Below are 13,590 nucleotides of genomic sequence, written 5' to 3'. Positions count from 1 at the left end.
AAAATATTCTTTTAAGATCCAGCAACTGTACTCCTTGGTATTTACACAAATGAACTGAAAATTTACATCCAGGCAAAAAGTGACACAACAATTCAACATTGTCAAGACTTGAAGGCAATCAAAATAATCTTCAGTTGGTGAATGGACAAATAAACCATGGTGCATCCATGGTATATTATTTAGCTCTAAAAACAAACTATTGAGCCATGAATAGACCTGAAGCAACCTTAAATGCACATCACTAAGGGAAAAACACCAATCACAAAAGGCAATGTACTATATGATTCCAACTATGTGACATTTTAGAAAAGGCCAAACTAGAGAGACAGTAAAAAGCCCAGACTCAGGTATGTAATCCCAGCTCCTCTGGAAGATCAGTAGCTGCCAAGAGTTGGTGAAGAGGTGAGTGGATGAATAGATGCAGCAAAGGAAAATTATTTTTTTATTATTAGTTGTTCAAAACATTACAAAGCTCTTGACATATCATATTTCATACATTTGATTCAAGTGGGTTATGAACTCCCATTTTTACCCCATATACAGATTGCAGAATCACATCAGTTACATTTCCATTGATTTACATATTGCCATACTAGTGTCTGTTGTATTCTGCTGCCTTTCCTATCCTCTACTATCCCCCCTCCCCTCCCCTCCCCTCCCATCTTCTCTCTCTACCCCCTCTACTGTAATTCATTTCTCTCTCTCATTTATTTTCCCCCCTTTCCCCTCACTTCCTCTTATATGTAATTTTGCATAACAATGAAGGTCTCCTTCCTTTACCATGCAATTTCCCTTCTCTCTCTCTCCCTCCCCCCTCTCGACCCTGTTTAATGGTGATCTTCTTCTCATGCTCTTCCTCCCTATTCTGTTCTTAGTTGCTCTCCTTATATCAAAGATGACATTTGGCATTTGTTTTCTAGGGATTGGCTGGCTTCACTTAGCATAATCTGCTCTAGAGCAATAAAATTACTCTATATGATCTCATAGTGGTGGATTTATAGCACCATGCATTTATGAAAACTCACAGAACTACACAACACTAGGACTGGACCTAATGGAAACTATGGGCTATAGTTACTCATAATGTATCATTATTGGCTCATGAATTGTAATAAATGGCCCACAGTAACGCAAGGTGCTGATAACAGGAGATATGGGGGGAGGGGCCATAGAATATGGAAAAGGTACTTTCCACTAGATTTTTGGTAAATCTATATTCATTAAGTATATTTGTGTATATGAGAATGCATGTATTTATATATACACATATGCATATAAATGGCTTAAAAACATTTCACTTCTGAAATTCTCTTGAGATGTAACAACATTCTAGAAGGATATTTCATCACTCACAGCCACATGGATAAAGGAAATTCCAAAATGGTAGTTGAAAAGGCTGTGAAATTGCATGGGCATTGCTGGTAGAAAAACATAAATGGAAAAATTGAAAAAAATCCCAAGATAATAATTATGTTTAAAAAAGACTGCAAAATAACACAAATGGGCTATAGCACATTGATGGTGATAATTGCTATTGTTACCAAGGGCAATGAGATTATAAATAACTTTTCATTTTTCCCACTTTCTCATACTATTTTTGACATATCTGCTTTCTTATAATATTTTTTGATATTTGTGTGTGTATATATATGGGAGTCTATGAATCCCATACTGAAGGCAGAAAAGAGGAGAACAGTCAGCGAAGCCAGACAACTTGCAACAATAGCACCATCTCTTTCTCCTCCACAACTTCTGAGAAGCTTCTAGGTGGAAGCCCTCATTGGAGATGCACATAAGATCAACTGAAACTCTGGTCTTTAAGAACCTTCAGTCCTGTCTCCCCAGGATCAGAGGTCCCAAGCTGTGACATTTCTCACGATGCAGAGGTGCACAAACTACAGAAGGGGCTGCAACAGCGGACATAAACTCTAAGTCCCTGGATTCCCCTCTGCAATGCAGCCCCAGGACAGCAGGAATCCCACCCCTTAAACCCTCCCTGGGGGCTGGGGATGTGGCTCAAGCGGTAGCATGCTCGCCTGGCATGCGCGTGGCCCGGGTTCGATCCTCAGCACCACATACAAACAAAGATGTTGTGCCGGCCGAAAACTAAAAAATAAATATTAAAAAAAAAAAAAAATTCTCTCTCTCTCTCTCTCTCTCTCTCTCTCTTTATTGGTTGTTCACAACATTACAAAGCTCTTGACATATCATATTTCAAACATTAGAATCAAGTGGGTTATGAACTCCCATTTTTACCCCAAATACAGATTGCAGAATCATATCGGTTACACATCCACATTTTTACATACTGCCATATTAGTGTCTGTTGTATTCGGCTACCTTTCCTATCCTCTACTATCCCCCCTCCCCTCCCCTCCCATCTTCTCTCTCTACCCCATCTACTGTAATTCATTTCCCTCCATGTTTGTTATCCCATTCCCCTCACAACCTCTTATATGTAATTTTGTATAACAATGAGGGTCTCCCTCCATTTCCATGCAATTTCCCTTTTTTTCTCCCTTTCCCTCCCACCTCATGTCTCTGTTTAATGTTAATCTTTTCTTCCTGCTCTTCCTCCCTGCTCTGTTCTTAGTTGCTCTCTCGGACTATTCCCTGAAGACCTTAAAAGAGCACACTACAAGGATGCTGCCACATCGATGTTCATAGCAGCACAATTCACAATAGCTAGACTGTGGAACCAACCCAGATGCCCTTCAATAGATGAATGGATAAAAAAAAATGTGGCATCTATACACCATGGAGTATTACGCAGCACCAAAAAATGACAAATCACGGAATTTGCAGGGAAATGGATGGCACTAGAGCAGATTATGCTCAGTGAAGCTAGCCAATCCCTAAAAAACAAATACCAAATGTCTCTCTCTCTCTCTCTTTAAAAAAAAAAAGAAAATCATTATAAAAAAAAATTAAACCCTCTCTGTCCAGAGTTCACTTAGACTGACTTTTTGGGTCAAAGAATTCATTCTGACTTTCCCCGTCTCACCCCAGCAGCAACAAGTATTTCACATCAAGGACCTATGATTCACAGGGCAAGTTGACTCATTTCTGAAAGTTTCCACTTTGTGAATGAAAATGGTATTGACAGCTTGGAGGAGGATCAAGAACAGGGGACAATGTACCTCGCTCTGGAGGGACCTAAACAATGCAAGTCACATTTGCAGGCAACTGATTAAAATAAGGAGGGCAGTATTGGGAAAATATTGGGATGGTTACTGCCGCCCCTTTACTTACTTAATTACTTATTTTTTATTAATTGACCACGTTTACCTGGTTAATGACATCCCCCCCCATTTCTCGTGCTGCCTTTTGGTTTTATTTTAATGTGAAAACACCCACAGTAGGCTTTCGGATGCTCATTTACAGATTCAGAGCCTATAAAATGACGGGTTTTTGGTTTTTGTTTCCCATATAAGAAAAGGAAGGAAGTAACTGGTTATTGCAGAGGGTCATTTTATCTAATGAAGACCCCGCAGGGCAGGAAGCAGAGGCTGGAGGGCTTAACACAGAGGAACTAGCAAGCGGAAGAACACCTTAGAGTCTGGGCTTATTCTTGTAGGAACCTGCTCAACACGGGCAGCCTCAACCAGAGCACTGTCCAGGAGCCAAAGCTCAGGGCTGGAGCACCCGACAGTGCACAGGGACCAGGAAAGCCAGCCCTGGAGACTGCCGAGCACGACTCTCACATCTACTCGGCCCGACCTTCCATCTGCAGACCACCATGTAACTCCAGACCAAAGCCCATCGCCCAGCCAAGGGCCAGAACCCTGCTCTACATGGGAAGCCTGACGAGAACCTTAGGGAAACCCAAGGCAGGTGAATCAGATCCTGTGACCCTTGCGGTCCTGAGCCACAAAGCCGGGGAATACCCTTTGCCTCAGCCCCACCACACACACAGCCCCAGGGCGCAGGGGAGAAACCCCACCTGTGAATCATAGGGGCTGAGAACCTTCTCTGGATCTGTCTCAGAGCCCACTGAAGAGGTCGGCATGTGTCATCTGGGGCCAGGACAGCTGCACAACTCTCCTGTGAAACAAGATCTCGTGGGTTTGGGGGTCTCTTAGGTCACCTCATCAAGGCATGAGATGACCTGTCTGCAGGGGACGGGGAGGCTCAGAAATGCCAGGCGAAACCTGGCATGTGGGGATGTGGTTTTCAACTTTTATACGTTATTTTAGTGGATACCTGGCTAATTTGGAATCAAGATCTTAACAGGTGAAAGCCCAGGGAAGGTAAGTGACTTATCTAAGAAGACACAGCTGGAATTAGACAAACCTGGAAATAGAACTCAAGGGTTCATACTCTCTTTCCCCATAACTATACATCCTTGCTCAGAATAAAAAAAAATCAAACAAAGCAAAATAAACAAAACAAGGGCTAGGGATGTAGCTCAGTGATAAAGAGGTTGCCTAGCAGGTATGAGGCCTTGAGTTCAATTCCCAGCAAATAATAATAATAGTAATAATAATAATAATAATAAATATAAATTTTTTAAATAAAATAAAATGAATTTAAATTGAATGACCAAATAATAGTAAAGAAGATTGAAATCCAGAGGCAATACTTTCCTAGCCAATCAGGGGTTCTCTGTGGTATCAGCTAAGAGCTCTGAGCTGGGAATTGCCTCTTTTCCTACCCCAGCACACAGTGGAAGGAGAACTAACAATGCATTCTGTTAATCAATCCTGGTGACACGCGTAAGTCCTACTATTTAGAGTCTAACAGCTTGAAGGGGCTCCAAGTCTGTTGTGCAGATGAGAAACATAAGGTCCAGGGAGAGGAATTGAGCTGCCTAGAAACACCCAGCTGGCCGTGGGCAGAGCCGATCCTGTATCCATCACTCACTCTCCACCGCTGTGCGATCCCCAGGGCACAGCACACATCCCGAGGTTAAGGACAGGGACATGGCTAATATGTCAAAACCTACACATGAGAAGAGATGTGGAAGTATAACAAATGGGAAAGCAAAGGAAGACTTTATTTGGTCCAAATCAAAGGTGGTGTAGCTGCCTAATGTAATCAAACAATGCAGCCCCTAAAAAGGAAGAGATGGCTAATCTGGATTACATTCTGATGGACCACTGAGTGATAGGCATAAGCTGTAGAATAATCTGTTTATCCCAAGTCTACCAATAGTCCTCAGTGTGTGCAAAAGTAAATGCTCTGGAAAGGTCTGCAAAGATGTGCTCCCAAATGATAACAAATATCACCTAAGCAAGGTAATGAGGATGCAAGGATTGGGGGTAGTGAGCTGAAAGAACTTCAGCCTTATTTGGGAAGATTTTTTTTCCCCTCAAGATGAATGCATTCACTTAATATTTTTTTTTTTTGCAATAAAAGTTTGACAATTTTTTTAAAAAGAGGAAATAGAAATAAAATTTTAATGATTCATCTGTCTATTCATTCACCAGCTGAGCACTTCCAAGTGTCAGTCATGAAACAAGATGAGAAGTACAGCCCCTGCCCAAAAACTTATATTCTAACTCTAAGAGGTTTACCTGCTAGTCAAGCATAATGAGGTATGGACATGTATTCTGGGGAAAGAAAAGAGGAGATTAAGAAAATAAAGAAAGTGACTTCCATGTTTCACTGGAGATCCAAAAGCCAAAACTAGGTCCCCAGGAAATCCTAAGGCTGCCATCTTGTAACACAGATGTTGGCAAAATACGCCAACACCTTTCATGATTTAAAAGAAATTTCCACTGCCTTCAACATCAGTTGAGAGCTTGGAATGGAATATAATAGCACAAAAGACAGCTTACAGTTCCCAAACATTGAACCCCACAAATAGGGAGGTGGTGTTGTTGCTCTTTAAAGATGTGGCTTCTTTGGCTGTTTGTATCGGTATATATGGATTACTCTGCTGGGCTAGAGATGGCCTCTGCCAAAATTGCTGTTTTGATTTGGGTTTCTAAAAATAACTCACAGACCGCCTGTAGCGTAAGAGAAAGATGGCAGCACACAGCTCGAGGGAAGAAAATAGAAAGCATTTGATTTGAATTACCTAAGAGCTGAAATCGAGCACAAATACCTCCTTGTAGCAACTGCTATATAATGACCCACCTCAATGGAACCCTTTTAAAACAGAGGCAGTTCAACAAGCAAGTTTAATTGAAAATAAAATTTCCAGACCAACTATCCTGTCAAAGCCACATTAAATGAAGATAGCTCAGCAGTGACCAAATCTCTGGTGAGATATCAGATGTGTGACAGGAGAGAGGGGCAGAAAGGTGTGTGTGTTTTGGGGGGGGGGTGGTGAATGTGCTCTCTTCTCTAGGAGAAATGGGAAGGAGGGCGGGAGGAAGAGAGTCAAAGACATTCAAATTTAAGAAATAAAATTAAGGCCAGACATGGTGGTTCAGGCCTGTAATCCCTGCAGACTGGGAGGCTAAGGCAGGAGGACCTTGTGTTCAAAGCCGGTCTCAGCAACTTGGCAAGGCACTAAGCACCTCAGTGAGACCCTGTCTCTAAATAAAATATAAAAAAAAAAAAGGGCTAGGGATGTGGCTCAGTGGTTGAGTACCCCTGGGTTCAATCCCCAGTACCCAAAAACGTAAAAAATAAAAGAAATAAAATCAAAAGATAGGTGAGTCACTAAGTCGGCTGAGTTAGGTTCCAAAGGCCTCCGAGGAAATCTGTGTCTTGAAGCCAGCATCTGTTTTGTTTAAAGACACATCGCTTGGCTTGGACGTTCATTCATTAGCAAACAGTCTCTCACACCCAGCACCAGGCCTGGGTCTGAAAACGCTCAGGTGGACAGAGAGGACGCTGAAGGGTTGCCCCATGTAACTATTTCCCCAAAACCCATAGACACTGCAGCTAACCCCTTCCAAACCCCAGCACTGCCTGCCCCACCGTGCAGCTTCATTAAGAAAGGAAAACTCTCTTCCAGAAGGTTCTAAAACCCTGGTTCCTAGCCCTTCCAATGACTCCAACAGAGTTGAGGGACAGCACTTTGACTTGGTGTCAGTGTGTGTGGGTGGGAACTGACCTAAGAAAGGAAACCTGAGGGGGCTCATGCGCCCACATTCTGGAAGGAGCCTCCCTGACCATGCTGGGCTTAGGAGACCCTCCATGAGTCCTTTCCAGAAGAAAATATAACTCAAACCTGAGGGTAATGAGGACGAGAAACAAGCTCAACACTGCTATGCGATGGAAGCATGAATCAGACTAGAGCCTCTCTGATTTGGTGCATGCCCATCTTCCGTGGCCCAGCATTACATGGTCCCCTGAGACCTTCTAAAAAGTTCCAATGCTGGAAGCATTACACTGTAGATGGCTGGAGACTCTATGAAAAGTATAACTGAGGCTTTGGCTGGGAATCCACTCTCCTGCCAAGGGGATGGACGATGGTGATGTTCCCTCCACTCTAAGTTTTTCCTGCCCCCAGCCAGAGCTTGGAAGGAATCCAGCTCTGGGGTTCAAATGGCAGCCCTGCTGCTCAGAGCCGTCTAAGGTTTAGTAAATATGCACCTCTGGATCTCCCTAGTTCCTGCATTTTGAGAAATAGCACCTAACTAATGGTTTTCAAGAGTCCCTCTTAAGCACTTTGTGTTCATTAGCCCACAGAGGACTTCCAACGTGCTGCTATGATTCTACGTGCCCAAATGAGAAAGACATGGCACAGAAAAGCCAAATTACTCACCCAGCGCTGCTCTGCTCCTTGATGTCCAAAGCGGGATTCTGCAGGTGGTCTGGCTACAGTCCATGCTGTGACTGGGATCCAGGCACACTCTGGGGAACCATCAGGAGACTTCTACAAGATCACAGGAATGAAAAGCTCCCCAGGCCACCTGCAAAGAGTAAGAACTCAGTAACTTATTAGGCATCACTTAAAACTTAATGTGATTGGTGAGCCAGAAATTCAAGGGCATCCACTACAGTACCCATGTGGCTGGGGTGAAGGGGACACAGCCACCTGCAGAAGTGCCATACCCTGACCAGCATTCTCCACCTGTCCACAGCTAGCACCCTGTCTTGGACTCAGGGAACCGGGCCAGGGCTGTAGTTCTCTTCCCTTTGAATCCTCCTGGTGCCTTCTCTCTGGGGATCCTGCAGGAACCTAAGCTGGGGTAGCTGGGGTGGGGACAGGCTCTGACATGTGCACAGCAAAAAGTCCAAAGTGACACAGACACATTAATCCCCAAGGCAACAGGCAAGCTGGGGTGGACCCACCACTTCTGAAACTCTGCAGATGCCAATCACACAGACCTCGGGTTGATCCCTTGTACAGAAGAGGTGGCATGCACTCCAAAAGGTAGCAAAAGTGACAATCTGGCAGAGGAGACTCTGTTGGCTGTGGAGGAGCCAGTCAACCACTGCTGACTTCTTATCACAACATTCCAGCTCTGTTCAAGTTCAGGGCAAACAGCAAGGCACTCAAGAGAAAGTTAAGGCCAGGGAAGAATCATTCCTAGCCTGAAACAGCCTCAGCAATCCCATTACCTCTGAGAGGGGCTGGCCAGGAGGCCACCTGGCCACCAGGCTGGCCAAGGACACATAAGGGGAAGTCTACTGGGGATTTCTGGGGAAATTCTTCTTCCCTAGTAGAAGATAGAGACTTGAAATAGAAAGGACCTCTTTTCCTACCCGATTCTTCTTTTTGCTCAAAATGCTGTCTTGGCAAAGTGATGTCTACAGCAGAAAAACAAACCCAGGGCCCCGGCGAGTGCATCTTTTCTGATACCTCTGCTAATACCAGGTGCAGGCAGTAGGGTAGAGAAACAGAAACTCCTAAGCACGACTGGTGGAAGTGTACATTGGTACAGTCATTCTGGAAAACAATCTGGTAGCACTCGTGAAATTAAATATGCACATGCACTATGACTCATCCGTGAGTGCTGGGTCCAGGCCAGAGAAACTCTCTCACAGTCCATGCAGGTACAGGTGTGAGGTGCTCATCACAAAACCAGCTGAGATCACCTGGGGTCCATGGCGGGGTACAGAGATGTAAACAGGGCAGGTCCTGTGTCAAGTGAACCAGCTGTACTGAGGGCACCAGGACTGGATTGATCCGGTTTGGATATGGTTTGAGGGTGTTCCCAAAGGTTCCTGTGTCGGAAGCTTGGGGTTCAGTTTCCAGCTCAGTGCAGTGATGCTGAGGGTTGGAGAGACCCTAGAGAGAGGGACCCTAGTGGGAGGTCATTAGGGAGGCTGCCCTCCAGCAGGGATTAATATGGTGCTCACAGCATTCCTGCCCCTCCCAGGCTCTCTGCTTCACCATGGGACCTCCTGCTCTCACGCACTCTCTCCGTAACACCAAGCCCCAGGCGGCCTCTGCCAGAGCCAAGTGGTGCTGCCCGGTGCCCCTTGAACCTGCAGCACTGGACTAGGCACCCAGGCAAGGCAAGGAGCAAATGCACTGCACTAGAAGCCCATGGAGGAGCAAAGAGGAGGGAAACGAAGAAAGAAAAACAAAAGGAAGCAAGAGCCGGGCCCCATGGGGACCAATGATGACATGCCTGGAGAGGAAGCTGTCACGAAATTCAGCTGGAAAAAAAAATGCAACCAAATTAAGTGTCAGAAAAGCCAGGTGTGATGGCTTCCATGATTCTCACTGGCTGTGGCCCTCTGGCAGGTCCCCACAGTGAAGAGCAGACTTGAAGAGTTGTCCTGACACACGCTGCGTGCCTCTGAGGGGAACCCCTGTGGGAGACCGGAGCCCCCAGTGCTCAGAGGCTGTCTCTAGAATAAGGTCCGGCGTTACCCATGGGGCAAGTGCAGTGGGACAAGGGCAAAGAGGGGATGGGGAGGACCAGAGCCCCATAACGAGGGTGCTGACACCTGTGGGGGACAGAGAGTGCCTTCGCTAAGTTGTACTTGGACCCAGCCCTGGCTGGGGGCTCCCCAGCTCACCGGCCGAGTGCAGCTCCTGGGGTCCCAACCCCGGCACCACCGCCCGCCCCTCACTGCAGAGCGGATGCTGTGCGTGTGCCAGGTGAACAGTCGGGGATCGCGCTGCCCCTTCTGATGCCACCCGAGGGGGCACACGGGACCCTGCACATTCACGTATGGAGTCCTTCTTTCCTTCTGTGGCAATAAATAATACCTACTGACTAAAGCAGGTTCCGAAAAAGAGAAGAGATGAGACAGAAGAGAAAAGAGCAAAAAAAGAGGAAACCGTCAACCCTCCCGTCACCCCCATGGGGGTAAGCACTGCGTTTTCCGAAGAGCTGGCATCTCTCTGGACGAAAGGTTTCCATGATCTCAGGAAGGACACGTGCCTTTGGGGACTGTCACATCACAACTTGTCACCACTCTCCTCAAGGTGCTCCCTCTTCCCCATCATGGTCCTTTAGGAGTTGGGAGAGACTGAGGAGCAGGAATGGCATGAGTTCCTGGGGTCCCTTCTACCCCAAAAGGCGTCTAGCTGCCCACTCCCCGAATGAATCCTCAACAGGGAGACAAGGTCGAAGTGAGGCTTTGCTACTCCTGACAAATTGTTCCCAAAGACCTCTTTATGCTGCCACTAGCCATGCAGGCCCCTGCCAGGCTCCCTACAGAGTCTCACAGTACAGGGCAAAACCTTTGATTCTAAGGGAGATGCTGCCATTGCCCTGCTTTGGCGCGCACTGCCGGGACCCCCAGGGACCCCGAGCTCGCCGCGGGTGCCGTGACCCCCAGGGACCCCGAGCTCGCCGCAGGTGCCATGACCCCCAGGGACCCCGAGCTCGCCGCGGGTGCCGTGACCCCCAGGGACCTCGAGCTCGCCGCGGGTGCCGTGACCCCCAGGGACCCCGAGCTCGCCGCGGGTGCCGTGACCCCCAGGGACCCCGAGCTCGCCGCGGGTGCCGTGACCCCCAGGGACCCCGAGCTCGCCGCGGTGCTCTTTCCCACTCATGAGACCTGTCCGAATGCGCACATCTTCCCAAAGAAGTGTCTCTGTATATAAAGAGACGGTTTCCAAGGCAGCCTAGGGGTGGAGTGGGGGGCAGGACTGTGAGAATTGGGGAGGGCAGTCTTAAGCCTCCTGAGAAAGAGGGGGAAATAGAGGAGTAACAAGTGGAATATCCTCCTGAGAAACCGCAACTAAAACTCCGCCGCGTCCATCCTCCCTGAGAACACGTGTGTACAACAGTGACCACACCACGAGGAAGAGCGGAGCCCCAGGCAGCAGGACTCCCGGCGTACATGGATGGCACTCTGGGACTTGGGCACTCCAAGGCCATTTTTTAAGTTAATTAATCAACTTATTTATTGATTCACTTATTACGGGAGTAGTTACATTGGTTTTCACATAAGATAAGCAAACACAAAGAATGTGAATAAACACACAGAAAAAATAAGGGGTGTCAGGAGTGGAAAGGAAGCGAATGCAGAAGGAGAGGCACGTGGCCTGGAGAACAAGGTCAGGCTCTGTCCTGCGCCGTGGGGTGACCACAGATAACAACTGCTTATCACATGCATCATAAAGAACCAGAAGGGGGTAGTTTGAAGGTTCCAAGGACAAACAAAGGATACATGATTAAGGAGAAGGAAATGCTGATATCCTGACTTTATCACTCTACAGTATATACAGATACCAAATTGTCACACTACACCTCTTAGATGTGCAATTATTCCATGTCACACTACCCCATAAATGTGCAATTATTACATGTCAATTTAGTAAAAAGCACTCTGGAGCATCCCTTAGGGCTAAGGATGAGGTTAAAGTCCTGCCTCCCAGTGGGAGGCCCATGTCACTTCTCAGACGTGTTGCTGGCCACTAGTGGTTCTTGCTCAGACCCAGCTCCAGTGCTGGATCCCCCAGAGCCCCCACACTTCATGTGGGCTGAGACCTCCACTGAGCACTCCTCTGGCTCCTGTTGGGCTAATTCTCACACTTACCCTCGTCTTATCTTAAGTCAGCTCCCTGGGAAGTCCATCAGTGCAGAGTCCATGTTGGGTCTCATCTTGCCCTGACACGCTCCTTCTCCCAGGGCTTAGCCCAGCCACGCACTGCACTGGCTGCTGTAGCAGTCACCCCCAGAGCACAAGAGTCACTGTCCGGGGGCAGATCTCCACGCTGAAATGGGCCAGCAGTTCAGAGAAGGACTGGCCTGAGAGTGGGAGGCATATGGATTGGGCAAGCGCAGAGATGGAGAGGGGGGTCCTTAGATGACCGCACTGTTTCCCCTCTCCTCCCTAGCCTCACTCCATCAATCCAGCCAATTCTTTGGAACGGATTTCTTAAGTGCCTGCTATCACCAAGACACTGCTGTGAAGAATTGCAAAACTAAGGCCACTCCCTGAGTGTGCATACTAGTTAGGGAGTCAAGACTTCAACCCAAGGAATGTTAGATAACCATGGAGGAATGAAGTGTGAGAAAACAAAGCAAGACTGTCAAAGATTAATGCAGTGTAGGCACTGCGTGGTCTGGGCTCAGGACAGCAGGGTCACTGTGGGCTGCAAAGGAAAAATCCTCTGAGAGCCCCTGTGAAGGATGACCATGGCACATGGGTGGGTGGATGATGGTGGCATCAGTAATGAAGCACTGGAGTGGAGAAAGGTACTGCGTGCTCGGGACAAGACCTTCTTGGGGCCAGAACAGAAAGAAAATAACCAAGACCCCTGGGAGGGTGTGTTAGGTCCTGAATTTTGAGGACCCTGAAAACCAGCCAGAGGATTTGCCAACTCTCACCTGTGGGCATTGCAGTTGTCACCAATCCATTCTACAGAGCCCAGATGGGACCTCAGATTTTTCTCCCATTCAGGGCTCCAGGCAGCCCCTACCAGTCAATCCAGGTGACAGTTCCAGGCTATTTGCCTTGCAGATTGTAACAGTCAGGAGTGGCAATGTTATGACGCATTAACATGTATCCCCAAATTGCAGAATTTTAAAGAAATAAAGAGTAATAACCCCTTCAGTCTACATGTCTATCATGGGTTATGCACAATCAGAGATTGTGCTCTGTGTTAGCACCAGCCAGTTGGAGCATTCTCCACTTCAAGCACTGCAAGGTGGCAGGTCTGAAAAGCGAGAGACCTCTGAAGGGTCTCTCACTAGTATTCTGAAATGACACATCACTTCTGCTCATGACTCTTTGGCTACGATTGGTCAGAGCAAACAAGGAAGTAGGAGAATGAATGGCCTGCGTACATCACCATCCAGAGAATGTGGAATTTACTATCCATTCATTCCACTAGCAAGACTTCAAATGCCTGCCTTGCCCCTGCAGACTCCCCTTCTCGTTATCTCAAATTTTCATCACATGACTCGGCACCATCTGAAACGCTTCATAGCTATGGATCTGACATCTGTCATTGCCTGTCTTGCAAAGTCTCTAAGCACCACACCGGCTTTGTTCACGGTGCTGGGCACATGGTAGGGTGCTCAGCAAATACGCATTGAATAAATTCTTGTGGGCAGGGGCTTTGTCAGCTTCGTCAGCTGCATCCCAGCGCACCCAATGCCCAGCACTAGTTGGAACTCAATGGGCTGCTGAGACACCAACCAGCTTTTCATGCCTCAGCTCAAAGGGACTCGGCACCTCCTCCTCCACAGCCACGGGGGCTATAGCCTGCTCTGTCATATGCAACTGCTGTGGGCTAGCAGTTTCCACCCTGAGACCCCTGCCATCTTTCTCCCC

The 13,590-nt window shown here is 47.3% G+C and overlaps 1 long non-coding RNA gene across 1 annotated transcript in view; it reads right to left on the bottom strand.

Annotated features, from left to right (window-relative positions):
* LOC308633278 overlaps positions 1–13,590 on the bottom strand; it is a 399,929-nt gene that overhangs the window by 181,552 nt on the left and 204,787 nt on the right. Inside the window, exon 8 of the long non-coding RNA XR_014018743.1 lies at positions 7,664–7,811. This is a non-coding gene — a long non-coding RNA (uncharacterized lncRNA). The remainder of the gene's footprint in view (positions 1–7,663; positions 7,812–13,590) is intronic.

This window comes from Spermophilus citellus (assembly GCF_964194105.1).
Source record: "Spermophilus citellus genome assembly, chromosome: 14".
Lineage (NCBI taxonomy): Eukaryota > Metazoa > Chordata > Mammalia > Rodentia > Sciuridae > Spermophilus > Spermophilus citellus.
Note: the sequence above shows the minus strand (reverse complement) of the source record. Positions and strands in the feature narration are given on the sequence as shown.